Here is a 12220-nt window from a genome sequence, read left to right as displayed (position 1 = left end):
GTGTCAAGGTACGCAGAGATGAGTTCGGTGGGGCAGGAGCAGGCAGAGACACCATTCACTTTAATGGGGAATGGAACACATCGGGCAGCAGAGGGATTCAGAAGCTGTGGAGTGGAAAATGGGGAGTGGCGCATTCTGGGAGTGGAGAAGAGTATATTGGGAAAAAAAAAGAATTAAGGCAGTCTGGATGAAGAGATTAAGGAGTATCATAGGTAGCTCCAGAATAGGACTTTACCGGATGGAACAGAACTTTTAAAATTAGAACACGAGAAGTAGATATGTTTTTATTTTTGGCCTGTCTGAAAATTAATGTGCTTTACTAGCTTTTTAATTGTTAAGAGAAAGAATGAGCAATCACAACGTGAGGCATGATTTCCAATTTGTGAGCCAGCTCTATCAATTGGTAACTTTAATGAAAACAAAACAGAGGCAGTAGTAATTTTGCTACTGAGTTGAAGGTTCAGGGAAGTTGTGGAATACAAAAATCAAAAATGAAACAAAAGGCAGGCCATGAAACTGGGTAGTTCTCTATCCCATTGCATGTACTGGGATGACTTCTTGGAGACATTTCTAACAGTAAATGGCTGTAACATTAAATGCTTTTCATTCCGAGAGTTATTGCATTTTTACATATGACTATTAATTCTATTCATTGGGTTGTCTGGGGTGTGAAATGTTTACCTGGGTCCCACTTCATTCGAAATGTACTGCAGTACGTTCATCACTGAGACTTCAAGCTCACTGCAGAAACACATCACGTCACTGAAGGAAGATAAAACTATTAGACACAATTTACTGATGCAGAACCAAGCAGGTTTTACTGACATAATCAGTCCAACACGATTTATCTCCTCCCTTCCAAAGCTTGCTTAAAATATGAGAAACTTTATTCTTCCTATTCCAATTATACAGTCATTCATTGTTGGCTACAAGATCAGCCATGCACAGCCTAAGTGCATTACCACAAGATTCAGATAGAAGACTCTGTAACAGCCAGCTGGGGCTGTTTATTATGATTTAAGAGATTTTCATGTGCGGAGATTGACAGCTAATCATTTAAGAATGAGGAGATTTAGTCACATCATACGTATATGCATGTCACTGAATGTACTGTAATTTTTGTGTGCCCCAATTGCCTGTGCCTCTGGAAGTACATCAGCAGGAAACAAGACCCTTGTAAGTGTTTATAACAGGGTATGATAGTAACACCTACTCACAAAACAGCCCCTTCCTCAAGAACAAATTGTTCTTGGCCTGTTTGAGGAGTAGAACTTTCGAAACATTCAGAAATCTGGAGATTGTGCAAAGGCAAACAAATGCATCTAACCTGTCATCTTCCGTCAGCAAGCAATAATTTTAAGAGTAATTTTTAAACAAAAAAAATTGTTTACAGGATGTGGGCACAATTGGCCATGCCAACACTTATTGTGCATTCCTAATATTCAACACAGCAGCAACTTGTTGTGATGCATGTCTGGAACAGACTCCAGTAGCAATGCTGAAACTATTGAAGGTGAGTCTTTTATTTTTATTTTTGTATTTTTTTAAAAGTGTGTTTTGAAATGGGAAAGAACTGTTTTAAGACCAGTCATTTACAGGATGCTGCATGTTTTGAAATACAAGTAACCTGACACTCATAGGAGAAAGTGAGGACTGCAGATGCTGGAGATCAGAGAAGAGAGTCTGGTGCTGGAAAAGCACAGCAGGTCAGGCAGCATCCGAGGAGCAGGAGAATTGATGTTACAGGCATCAGGAATGAGGCTTTTGACTGGGGGCTGCTGAGAGGGGGTTCTGGCTGGGGGAAAGATAGTTGAGAATGCCTTAGGTAGATGAAGGTGGGGGAGAAGGTGATTAGTCAGAGAGGAGGGTGGAGCAGATAGATGGGAAAGATGATGGACAGGTCAAGAGGGCGCTGCTGAGTTGGAGGCTTGGGACTGGGATGATATGGGGGGAGGAGGGTAAATGAGGAAACTGGTGAAATCCATATTAAGCTTGTGTGGTTGCAGGGTCCCAAGGTGGAAGATGAGACGTTCTTCCTGCAAGTGTCGGGTGGTTAGGGTTTAGTGATGGAGGAGGCCCAGGACCTGCATGTCCTTGGTGGAATGGGAGAGGGAGTTGAATTGTTTGGCCACGGGGCAGTGGGGTTGGTTGTATGGGTGTCCCAGAGATGTTCTCTGAAACGATCTGCAAGTTGGTGTCCTGTCGGCACGATGTAGAGGAGGCCACATTGGGGGAAACGGATACAGTAGACAACATTGGTGGAGGTACAGGTACATTTCCATCAGATGTGATAGGATCTTTGGGGCCTTGGACAAAGGTGAGGGAGGAGATGTGGGTGCAGATTTTGCACTTCCTACAGTGGCAGGGGAAGGTGCCAGGAGTGGGGTGAGGGCTGTTGAATCTGATGAAGGAGTTGTGGAGGGAATGGTATCTCTGGAACACTGATAGGCGTGGGAAGAGAAATATGTCCCTAGTGGTGGAGTCTGTTTGTAGGTGGCAGAAGTGGCAGAGAATGATGTGATGTATACAGAGGTTGGTGAGGTGGAAGGTGAGGACTGGGAGGGTTCTGTCCTTGTTGTATTGGGAGGGGTGAGTTCCAGGGCAAAGGTGCAGGAAGTGAAGGAGATGCAATGGAGAGCATCATTAACCAAGTGGGAGGGGAAATTGTGGTCAATGAAGAAGGAGGCCATCTTGGATTTTCTATGGTGGAATTGGTCATCCTGGGAACAGATACAGCAGAGACTGAGGAATTGGGAGTAAGGGATGGTGTTTTTTCAGGAGGCAGGGTTGGAGGTGGTGTAGTCCAGGTAGCTGTTGGGGTCGGTGGGTTTGTAGTCGATGTCCATGGTTAGTCGGTCACCAGAAATGGAGAAGGCGAGGTCCAGGAAGGAGAGAGAAGCATCCGAGATGGTCCAGGTGAATTTTAGGTCAGGGTGAAAGGCGTTAGTGAAGCTGATGAAGCATCGTGCAAGCATCTAGGAGATAGTGAGGACTGCAGATCCTGGAGATTCAGAGTCGAGAGTGTGGCGCTGGAAAAAGCACAGCAGACCAGGCAGAGTCTGAGGAGCAAGAGAGTCAACATTTCAGGCAGGGTCATGCATGAAACTTCAAATGTCCTGCTCCTTGGATGTTGCTTGACCTGCTGTGCTTTTTCCAGCACCACATCTTATTCACTCATGGCAAGCTTTGTTTGTGAAGCTTTTTGAACAGGCAATAATCAAAGATTATTGGCGACGTACAGATGGAGCTAGGCAGTAACAAGAATTTGATTGCTCTAGATGTTAGTTATCAATAACAAAAGCCTTTTGCCTAAGAACAGCCACATTATTGGACTGGCGTTTAGTGTCAAGGAGCATGGAGAAGTTCAGTACAAGCTTAAAGCCCTTCTGATGCGAGTAGCATCTGATTGCAATGGAACCTGATACAATCAATAGTTTCATTGTTCGAGGGGGCTGGCCAACTGGCTGTGTCACACATCAGACTGCCACCTTGATGGCTATGATATCAGTATTCTGAAAGGCTTTCCAGGGTGTCATCACAGTCTAGTAATATAGCCACGTGCGGAATTCTGGAATTACTGAAGCATCTCCTGAGGTGCTAGGGCCATTGGAATATAAATCTGTTGTCCCGGCTGTTTCCAGGTAATCTCACCACTGCCACTTGACCAGTTCCCATCTTATTGCCTGGCAAGCCACTGACCCAGACTAATCCTGCCCATGTTGAGCTGGCTCAGACTGAAGCTAAGCATTCTGTAGCCGAGAACTGCTCAAGGTCTCCTGCATTGCACATTGTATATTTTTGCATTGTGGCCTATTGGATACTGTGGTGGCAATTAACAGAGAAAAGGTGTTATCGGTACCACTCTTCAATTAAGTCTCCTTGTACAATATGTGTAGAAAGTAATTGTCTAGGGATCACAGCCTCAGTACATCTATCTCTTCTTTCACTTCTTCCTCTTCCTCATCCACAGCTCCTCAGCTTCTCACCTGCCTGTTGGTATCAGCATTGGCTTTCATAACTGTGTGGCTATGCAGAGAGCAGCAGACAACAATGAATCTTAAAGTCCATCCAGTTAGGTACAGCAGAGCTGCTCCAGAGAGTGAAATAATTGTCTCATCTCACTGTTTCCTTTTTGCAATTCTTGTGGTAGCATGGCTGTCATTGCACGCAAGCTCAAATCATGAGTCATATACCATGCTCAAAAAGCCCTAGTCATTGAATAGTGACTAGAGTGAGCAATAGAGCAGGCAGTGGCATATAGAAGACAGGAACTAGGGAGCCTGCATGTATGTGCAGCACAGCAGATTTCGTGTATGCATTTAGTTTGGAATGAAAATTTTGCGGCAAGTTCTGTTTTTGGCATTGTGACCAAGAAGACAATTTTCAGTGATAGGAAGAAATGAAGGAATGTAGGATTGCTGGCCACTTAGGGAATTAGAATTCAGCTTCTTGGTGGTGTAGTTGGATAAGTTCTTCACTGAGTGATTGGAGAAAAAGGTTTTCTTGGTGCCTTCTCTCTTCCCATTATTGTATTCCTATTCCACTGCTTCCCTCTTTTCCTTCTTCTCCTCCCCATGCTCTAGCTACAGTTTCCCACCTGATAGCCAGTTGCAATAGTTGATCCTCCATGATTGAGAAGATTGTATCGCTATGAATATTGTGACCTGTTCTGTTGAGTACTGCAGGGATTTTCTACAATGGTTCACACAGTAAAGTCATTTGCTTCACAACTCCAATTGTTACATTGATTGCAGTCACATAGCTGTCATTCTGTAGCCACAGTTCATGTGTATGTGTGTGGGTTATGAACTGAATTCATGAGACATGTCATTCATTGTAGCCTTTGTCGCCCAATCACCAACCTTTGAAGTGCTATGCCATTGAAATATATCAGGCACAATGGATTGCCACAGAATGAAGATTGAAACCAGTGATGCAGCTCAAGTTGACTCTTTTTACTTGATGTATTATGTTGAAACCTATCTTTCTCACTGTGTTATAGTTTTGCTTTCAACTATGAATAATAATTCAAATGGATGAATAGAATTACCTAATAATAAGGATAGATTGCTGTACAGAGTTAATAATAATAATCTAAATGGATAACAAGAGTTTTCAAATAATATTCTAAAATGCATTTGACAGAGTAATGAGTAATAACTGGAGAACACTGATGAGAAATTAAAGTCCTCTAACTAGATTCACATTGATACTGAGTTTGTAGTTTCACCACTAAATTGTGATGCCATGTTCAACCATGATCTCTCTCTCTCTCTCTCTCTCTCTTTGTCTCTCCATCTCTCTCTCTCTCTCTCTCTCTCTCTCCATGAAATGTACAGAATAAATTGTCAAATTGTGGTAAGGACACAAATGGATATTTGATGTGGCAATGGGGTTAAATACTGATTTATCAGAGATTTGAGCACAATCCAGTCAATCAGATGATTGAAAGTCTCCTCAACGTGATTGTTGACTGCCTGGAAATCAGTTGACCTTTCTTAACTATTTCCCCAGTGGCCATCGGTCTACATCCTAAAACTGCTCTCAGTTTAACATAAATTGACAATTTAATTCCATCTGGTGCAGCTAATGGAGAGACTGATGTTTGAGAAGCACTCTCTAAGATTGGTGTGATGAATGATGCTGGGGCCTCTTACATTTTCCCTCTGCATTTATAGAGGATATATCTAAACTGAGTTTGCTTCATTCACATTGGATGCATGGAATGAGAATAGTTGAGATCTTCAACAGTATCCTTGTGTAGAATTGACATCACAGAAAGTGATCATTCAGCCGAACTGGCCCATTCTCCTGTCCAAACTTCACATTAGCAGCCTGCTGTTTCACATGGACTGATTCACCTTCAATGATGAGAAAGTGAGCACTGTAGATACAGGAGGTCAAAGTCAAGAATGTGGTGCTGGAAAAGCACAGCAGGTCAGGCAGCATCTGAGGAGCAGGAGAATCCACGTTTTGGGCATTGGCCCTTCGTCAGAAATTAGGTTTGTGGGCCAAGGGGGCTGAAAGGTAAATGGGTGAGGGTGGGTCTGGGGGGGATGGTAACTGGGAATGTAATGTGTAGATGAAGGTGGGGGTGAAAGTAAAAGGTCAGAGAGGAGAGTGGAGCAGATAGGCGGGAAAGAAGATGGACGGGTAGGACAGGTCAAGAGGGTGGTGCCGAGCTAGAAGATTGGATCTGGGATAAGGTGGGGGGTGGAGATTTGAGGAAACTGGTGAAATCCACAGTGATGCCATGTGGTTGCAGGGTCCCATGACGGAAGATGAGGTGTTCTTCCTCCAGGCATCAGATGAAGGTGGCCCAGGACCTGCAAGTCCTGGGGGAGTGGGGGAGGGGGTTGGAGTTAAAGTGTTCGGCCACGGGGCGGTGGGGTTGCATCTTGAGTGTGTCCCGGAAATGTTCTCTGAAGCGTTCCGCAAGTAGGCATCCTGTTTCTCTAATGTAGAGGAGACCGCATCGGGAGCAACTGTCACAGTAGATGACGTGTGTGGAGGTACAGGTAAATCTCTGATGGATGTGGAAGCTCCCTTGGGGCTTTGGATGGAGATGAGGGGGGAGCTGTTGGCGGAAGTTTTGTAATTCCTGCTGTGGCAGGGGAAGGTGCCGCAATTCCCTTCTTGGTTACATGTTACTTAGCTTCCCATTAAATTCAAATATGCTGTTCTTCTAGACTACTGCTTGTGGTAGCAAGTTCCACATTCTAGCCACTTTCTGCATAAAGAGGGTTCTCTTGAATTTCCTACTCGATCAGTTGGTAATGAGAATACGTATATTTTCTTCAAAAAAAGTATGAAACATACCAACACCATTCTCTTGTAATTGAGTGTGCCTATTTTAAAGACCTTGTGCAACTTGAACTGTCCTCACCTCCAATATCCACAAGACAGTGTGGCAGGCATTTGTCAACAGCTTCTGTGGAAAAGGGTATAAACAAGGTGGGGGCGGGGGGGATATAAGGGATGAAAGTGTCTCCAGTTTGGGGTTTAGGTACAAAGCCAGAGTAACGTGAGATTACTGTGATAATAAGAAAGACAAATCTTGGGAGCAACAAATGAAAATTAAATCTAAGATTTACTGAAATAGGCTTTGAATATTTAGATATAAGAAGCTCCCAAAAGCAATTCCTTCACAAAATGCTGAACTGCTGAACCGTGACACATTTCTGTAACTATATAAATCTGTAGGATAAAATTGTTAATACTAAATAAATTAAGCTTCCCGATGGCTCATTACATTGATGCAATGATTAGCTGATCTAAGCCGAGCAGCAAGATTGCAGGTTTGATCTCCCGTCTGTGCCTATGTTTTTCAAATAGCAATCTATCTGATCATCACCAACTGTGAAATACCATTAAATGCCAATTAGGTAGATTGTGCAAAAAGTTATACCAGGTGATAAAGGGGGAGAAAAATCAATCATGCACTGGAAATGATGCCTGAGCAGGAATGTTGTTTTTCAACTACATTAATATTCATGTAACTCCAGGTTGCAATGTAAAATTGTCAGCTGCTTACATCAAGTCACTTATCACAGTCTATTTAAATATTCTTGGATTTAATTTTCATTTGCTGTTCCAATGATTTATCTCTCTCATTAATGGGCGAATGTAATAAAGCAAAAGGGAAGCAGTTAATGTGACTTAAGGGCACAATAAGCGGTCAGAAGTCGTAACTTAGCCAGTGAAGATTGTCAAATGGACTCAACTATCATAAGGACTGAACAGTGAAGGGGACAGATATTCATCATGATGGAGAACATAACATCCTGCTGCCCAATTAGAGGAGCAACAGCTTACCAAGATAAGGGAATATTTCTTCTATGATGATTATAGCATGATTACAGCCTTTTTTTATAGTCTTGTTTAGTATTTATCACAGTAAATTTGAAAATCCTCTCTCCGTAACATCTAATGATGATTCACTAGTTGGAAGCATTATGAAAATGAACTCCCTACAAAGGCATAAAGGGCAGAAATTAAGAGTGGCAGTACTGTTAAAAAGCTGCAATATTTAATCGATACCAGTTAATGACTGTGCTGAAACAATGTAAGCAGGAATTTGGAATGACTGTCTCAAGAATTTGAATGACAATAGTGATAATTGTAATTACTACCTTTCAATTTATTCAAAGTTTGCATTAATTATCATTTACTTATTTCAAGGAACATCATGTTGCTGAAATCATTTTCGATTACTCAAAAAAATGTGAGGGTAAAGTCACCATAGTCACAGAGGACCATAGGGCAGTGCTCTCATTAGACTGGTATAACTGGTAGTAGTTTAACTTGAGGGTGACCTTATAGTGTAGCACAGTGGCTCAGTGATTCGCATTACTGCCTCACAGTGCCAGGGACCCAGGTTCTATCCCACCCATGGGTGCCTGTCTGTGTGGAGTTTGAACATTTTTCCCATGTCTGTGTGGGTTTCCTCTGGGTGCTCCAGTTTGAACAATGGACAAAAGAGAAGTAGAGCACAGTAAAAAGGTCTTTGACTCTTCAAGCCTGTGCTGATCATTATGCCCTAACCAAACTAAAAAACAAACCTTCTGTCCTTATTCGTTCTGTATCCCTCTGTTCCCTCCCTATTCATGTAACCATCCAGATGCCTCCTAAACGTTGTCAATCTGCCTGCTTTGACCACCTCATCTGGCATTGCGTTCCAGGCTCCTACCACTCTCTGTGTGAAAAACTTCCCTCGCACATCTCCCTTAAACTTTCCCGCTCTCACTTTGAAACTGTTCCCCCTTGTAATTGAAACTTCGACTCTGGGAAAAAGCCTCTGACTATCCATCCTATCTTTGCCTCTCATAAATTTGGACACCTCTATCAGGTCTCCTCTAGCCGCTGTCTTTCCAGTGAAAACAATCCTAGTCTTTTTAACCTTTTCTCATAGCCATTGTCCTTGTGACCAGGCAACATCCTGGTGAATCTTCTCTGCACTCTCTCCAAACCTTCCATCTTCTTCTGGTAGTGTGGTAACTAAAACTGCTCACAACACTCCACATGCAGCCTAACAAGGGTTATATATATCTGCAACATGGTTTGCCAACTCTTGTACTCCATGCCCCGGCTGATGAAGGGAAGCATGCCATATGCCTTCCTAATCACTTTGGTCACCTGTATTGCCACTTTTAGGAAACTGTGAACCTGCCCGCCCAGATCCATCTGTATGTTAATGTTCCTAAGGGCTCTGCCATTCGCAGTATAATTCACACTTAAATTCGATCCTCCAAAATGCATTACCTCACATTTGTCTGAATTAAACTCTATCAGCCATTTCTGTGCCCAAGTCACTAATCTATCTCTATCCTGTCATATCCTTTCACAATCAAAGGCACTATCAACAATTCCACCAATCTTCGGGTCATCTGCAAATTTGCCAGTCAGCCCACATTTCCTCCAGATCATTTATAAATGCTACAAACAAAATAGGACCTAAGACTGATCCCTGTGGAACACCACTAGTTACGGGTCTTCATTCTGAAAAATACCTTTCCACTGCAACCTTCTGCCTTCTATGACCAAGCCAGTTTTGTATTTACCTAGTCAGCCCACACCAAATCCCACGTGACTTTAGTTTTCGTATCAATCTGCCATGTGGGACTTTATCAAATGCCTTACTGAAATCCATATAAACTACATCCACAGCCCTTCCCTCATCAAAAAATTCAATCAGGTTAGTGAGACATGACCTTCCCTGTTCAAAACTTTGCAGAGTCCAAAGATGTGAAGGTTAGGTGGATTGACCATTCTATATCACAGTGTTCAGGAATATGTAGGCTAGGTGGATTAGCCATGGAAAATGCAGGATTAAGGGGATAGGGTAGGTGATGGATCAGGGTGGGATGCACTTCGAGGGTTGGTGTGGATTCAATGGGCTAAATGGTCTGCTTCCAAACTTTAGGGATTCTATGTCTCAAGTGAGAGGAGAGGTTGCAATGGAGAGTTCTTCATGGTGACCTTAGCTGGTGAGAATTTAACCCACATTGTTGCCATTCCTGTGTATTGCAAACCATCCACCAAACTGGCCCCTGTGAAATCCAAGTACAATAGCTGGACTCTGGAAATATGCAGTACAGGTTTTGTACTTCCAATGACAGTTGAGAAGCATGATAGTGTATGTTTCCAAATGTGTATGTTAAAAATAACTTTAGATAATGGTTATGCATTGTTGATTTAGTTTACTGGATCATCAGTGGCCAAGTCTTCAGTTGTCTAGGACTTAAGCTGTGATGTTCTGGCCCAAAGCCTTTCCACATCACAAGCCCCTCTCCTCCTTCAAGATGCTCATTAAATCATGCCTTTTTGGGAAAGTATAGTGGGCTTTATATTAAAAGAGTGCTTTCATTAAACCTCTCTTGCCTTCTATGAACGAATTCATTAAATCTCAGAAATTATACAAAACAAAAATAAGAATGAAAATTGTAATAATATATATTGTATATTATATTGTATAATATTTATATACATTTGTAGGAAACATTTAAGGATTGTAGGAGTATTCCTATTCTGTAAGGAAAATAAAATAAAATTTGCTGTTGCTGTTTTAATAACTTGCACTTGTTTTATTAACTATTCATATGAATTGATGTCAAAACTTGTCTAATAAATACGGATAAAGTGTGTTAATGAGATATTTAAATAAATTACGGCCATACCAGTGTAAATTGCTGGTGTTGTCACAACAGAACACATGCATTCACTTCAGATCTCTTAATTAATCATTGATGTTGTACTCATCAATCATTGCTCACTCTATATGTAATGGAACCTCGAGCAACAGAAGGGGAAGGTGGAACAGGGCACCGATTAGGGGAGCTTGAGCGGTTGTGCCAGGAATTCCAGCAGCAAGAGATCACTATGAAAAAGGGTAGCCGATGCTTTCAAATGGACATTCTCTGGAACAAAAGTGTTCCTCTGGGAGAGAGAGACCTTGTGGGAAGAAGGAGCAAACAGACAAAGGATTCTTCAACTCCATTCCCTGTAAATACTCCGTTATTTAAATTGGATTTTCCATCATGTTTATAGTGACCTGAAAATGAATAAGAAATCCCTGTTTAATGGTTTTTGGAATTTCCAGGTGTTTAAGTCTCATGTTTTAAAACCATTTTAAAATACGAAGCTAATAATTGTGACATTTTTATCTATTGTTTATCTGTGGTATATCCAATACAGAGAGAATAGTGCAGCATTCACAAAGGGAACATGGATTTAAATCAAACTACAGAGAAGCAGTTTTGTAGCTCTGTAATGGGGCACAGTCTTAATATCTCTACCTCTGGACTTAATAGTCCAGGTTCAAGTCTCAGCTGCCCCAGAAAAGTGTCATAGCATGTGCAAACAGTTTGATTGAACATAATAATGACTCAGTCTTTAGCTGACTTTAAGATGATCCCCTCCAGGTGGCTGGAGAGCCCTGATGGTCGTCAGCAGTGAGACAGCAGCATCGAGAAATCGAACCCAGCGCGGAAGAGAGATCAAGGACCCTCATAAGGAAAGCAAGTATGGAGCGATTACAGGGCCATAGCTAAAGATGGATGTAATTTTGAACTTTTAACTTTCTTTCTTATTTACTCCTTCATACTGACAACAATTGTAATGTTAAACATATAATTAATTTATTTATTTTTCTGCACTTTACCTAAGACTTTGTCCCTAGGTACCTTGTACCTAAGGTGGTGTTGTGAATGATGACATTGTACGCTTTTCACTGTCCTCCTGTATCCCTGTACTTGACTACATGTGATAATAAAATATAATGCCATTAACAGCTACCAGCCTTTGTGATTGTAAGTTCATACACTTGTTGAACACTGGTCTACCAATGTAATACAGAAATACCTTGGGTGTTTCACTTGAGACAATTATGCATTGTGCTACATTTGACAAAAATGACCATAACCTGCTTGAAACTCATTTTTTCTGTTTTCCCTTAATACTTTTTCTCAGTTCACCCTTACATTCTTCTGAAAGTTCCAAAGACTTTTGAACGCCGAGCAGAAGAAATAAATGAGACCCTGGCTTTAATATCTGATCTGAAGTGATCCTTTTCAAACTCTCACGAGAAAATAACAATTTGACAGTTGACCGATCTTTTTAAACATTAAATTGAAGAATTTTTCACCAATTTATGAGAAAATCTTCCACCTACATGAAGAAGGAGTGAGAGGTAACAAGCTAATATATTATTAGTCCCCCCAAC

The 12220-nt window shown here is 41.7% G+C and overlaps 1 long non-coding RNA gene across 1 annotated transcript; it reads left to right on the top strand.

Moving 5' to 3' along the window:
* The first annotated feature begins 1155 nt into the window (after positions 1–1155).
* Positions 1156–11792, top strand: LOC148148828 (uncharacterized). The gene is made up of 2 exons (XR_015758589.1): positions 1156–1513; positions 11421–11792. It is a non-coding gene; the product is annotated as an uncharacterized LOC148148828 (long non-coding RNA).
* Positions 11793–12220: the final 428 nt, after the last annotated feature.

This window comes from Chiloscyllium plagiosum, unplaced genomic scaffold (genome assembly GCF_037043375.1).
Source record: "Chiloscyllium plagiosum isolate Xiang-an unplaced genomic scaffold, Cpla_swu_hap1 HiC_scaffold_11, whole genome shotgun sequence".
NCBI classification, from domain to species: Eukaryota; Metazoa; Chordata; class Chondrichthyes; order Orectolobiformes; family Hemiscylliidae; genus Chiloscyllium; species Chiloscyllium plagiosum.
Note: the sequence above shows the minus strand (reverse complement) of the source record. Positions and strands in the feature narration are given on the sequence as shown.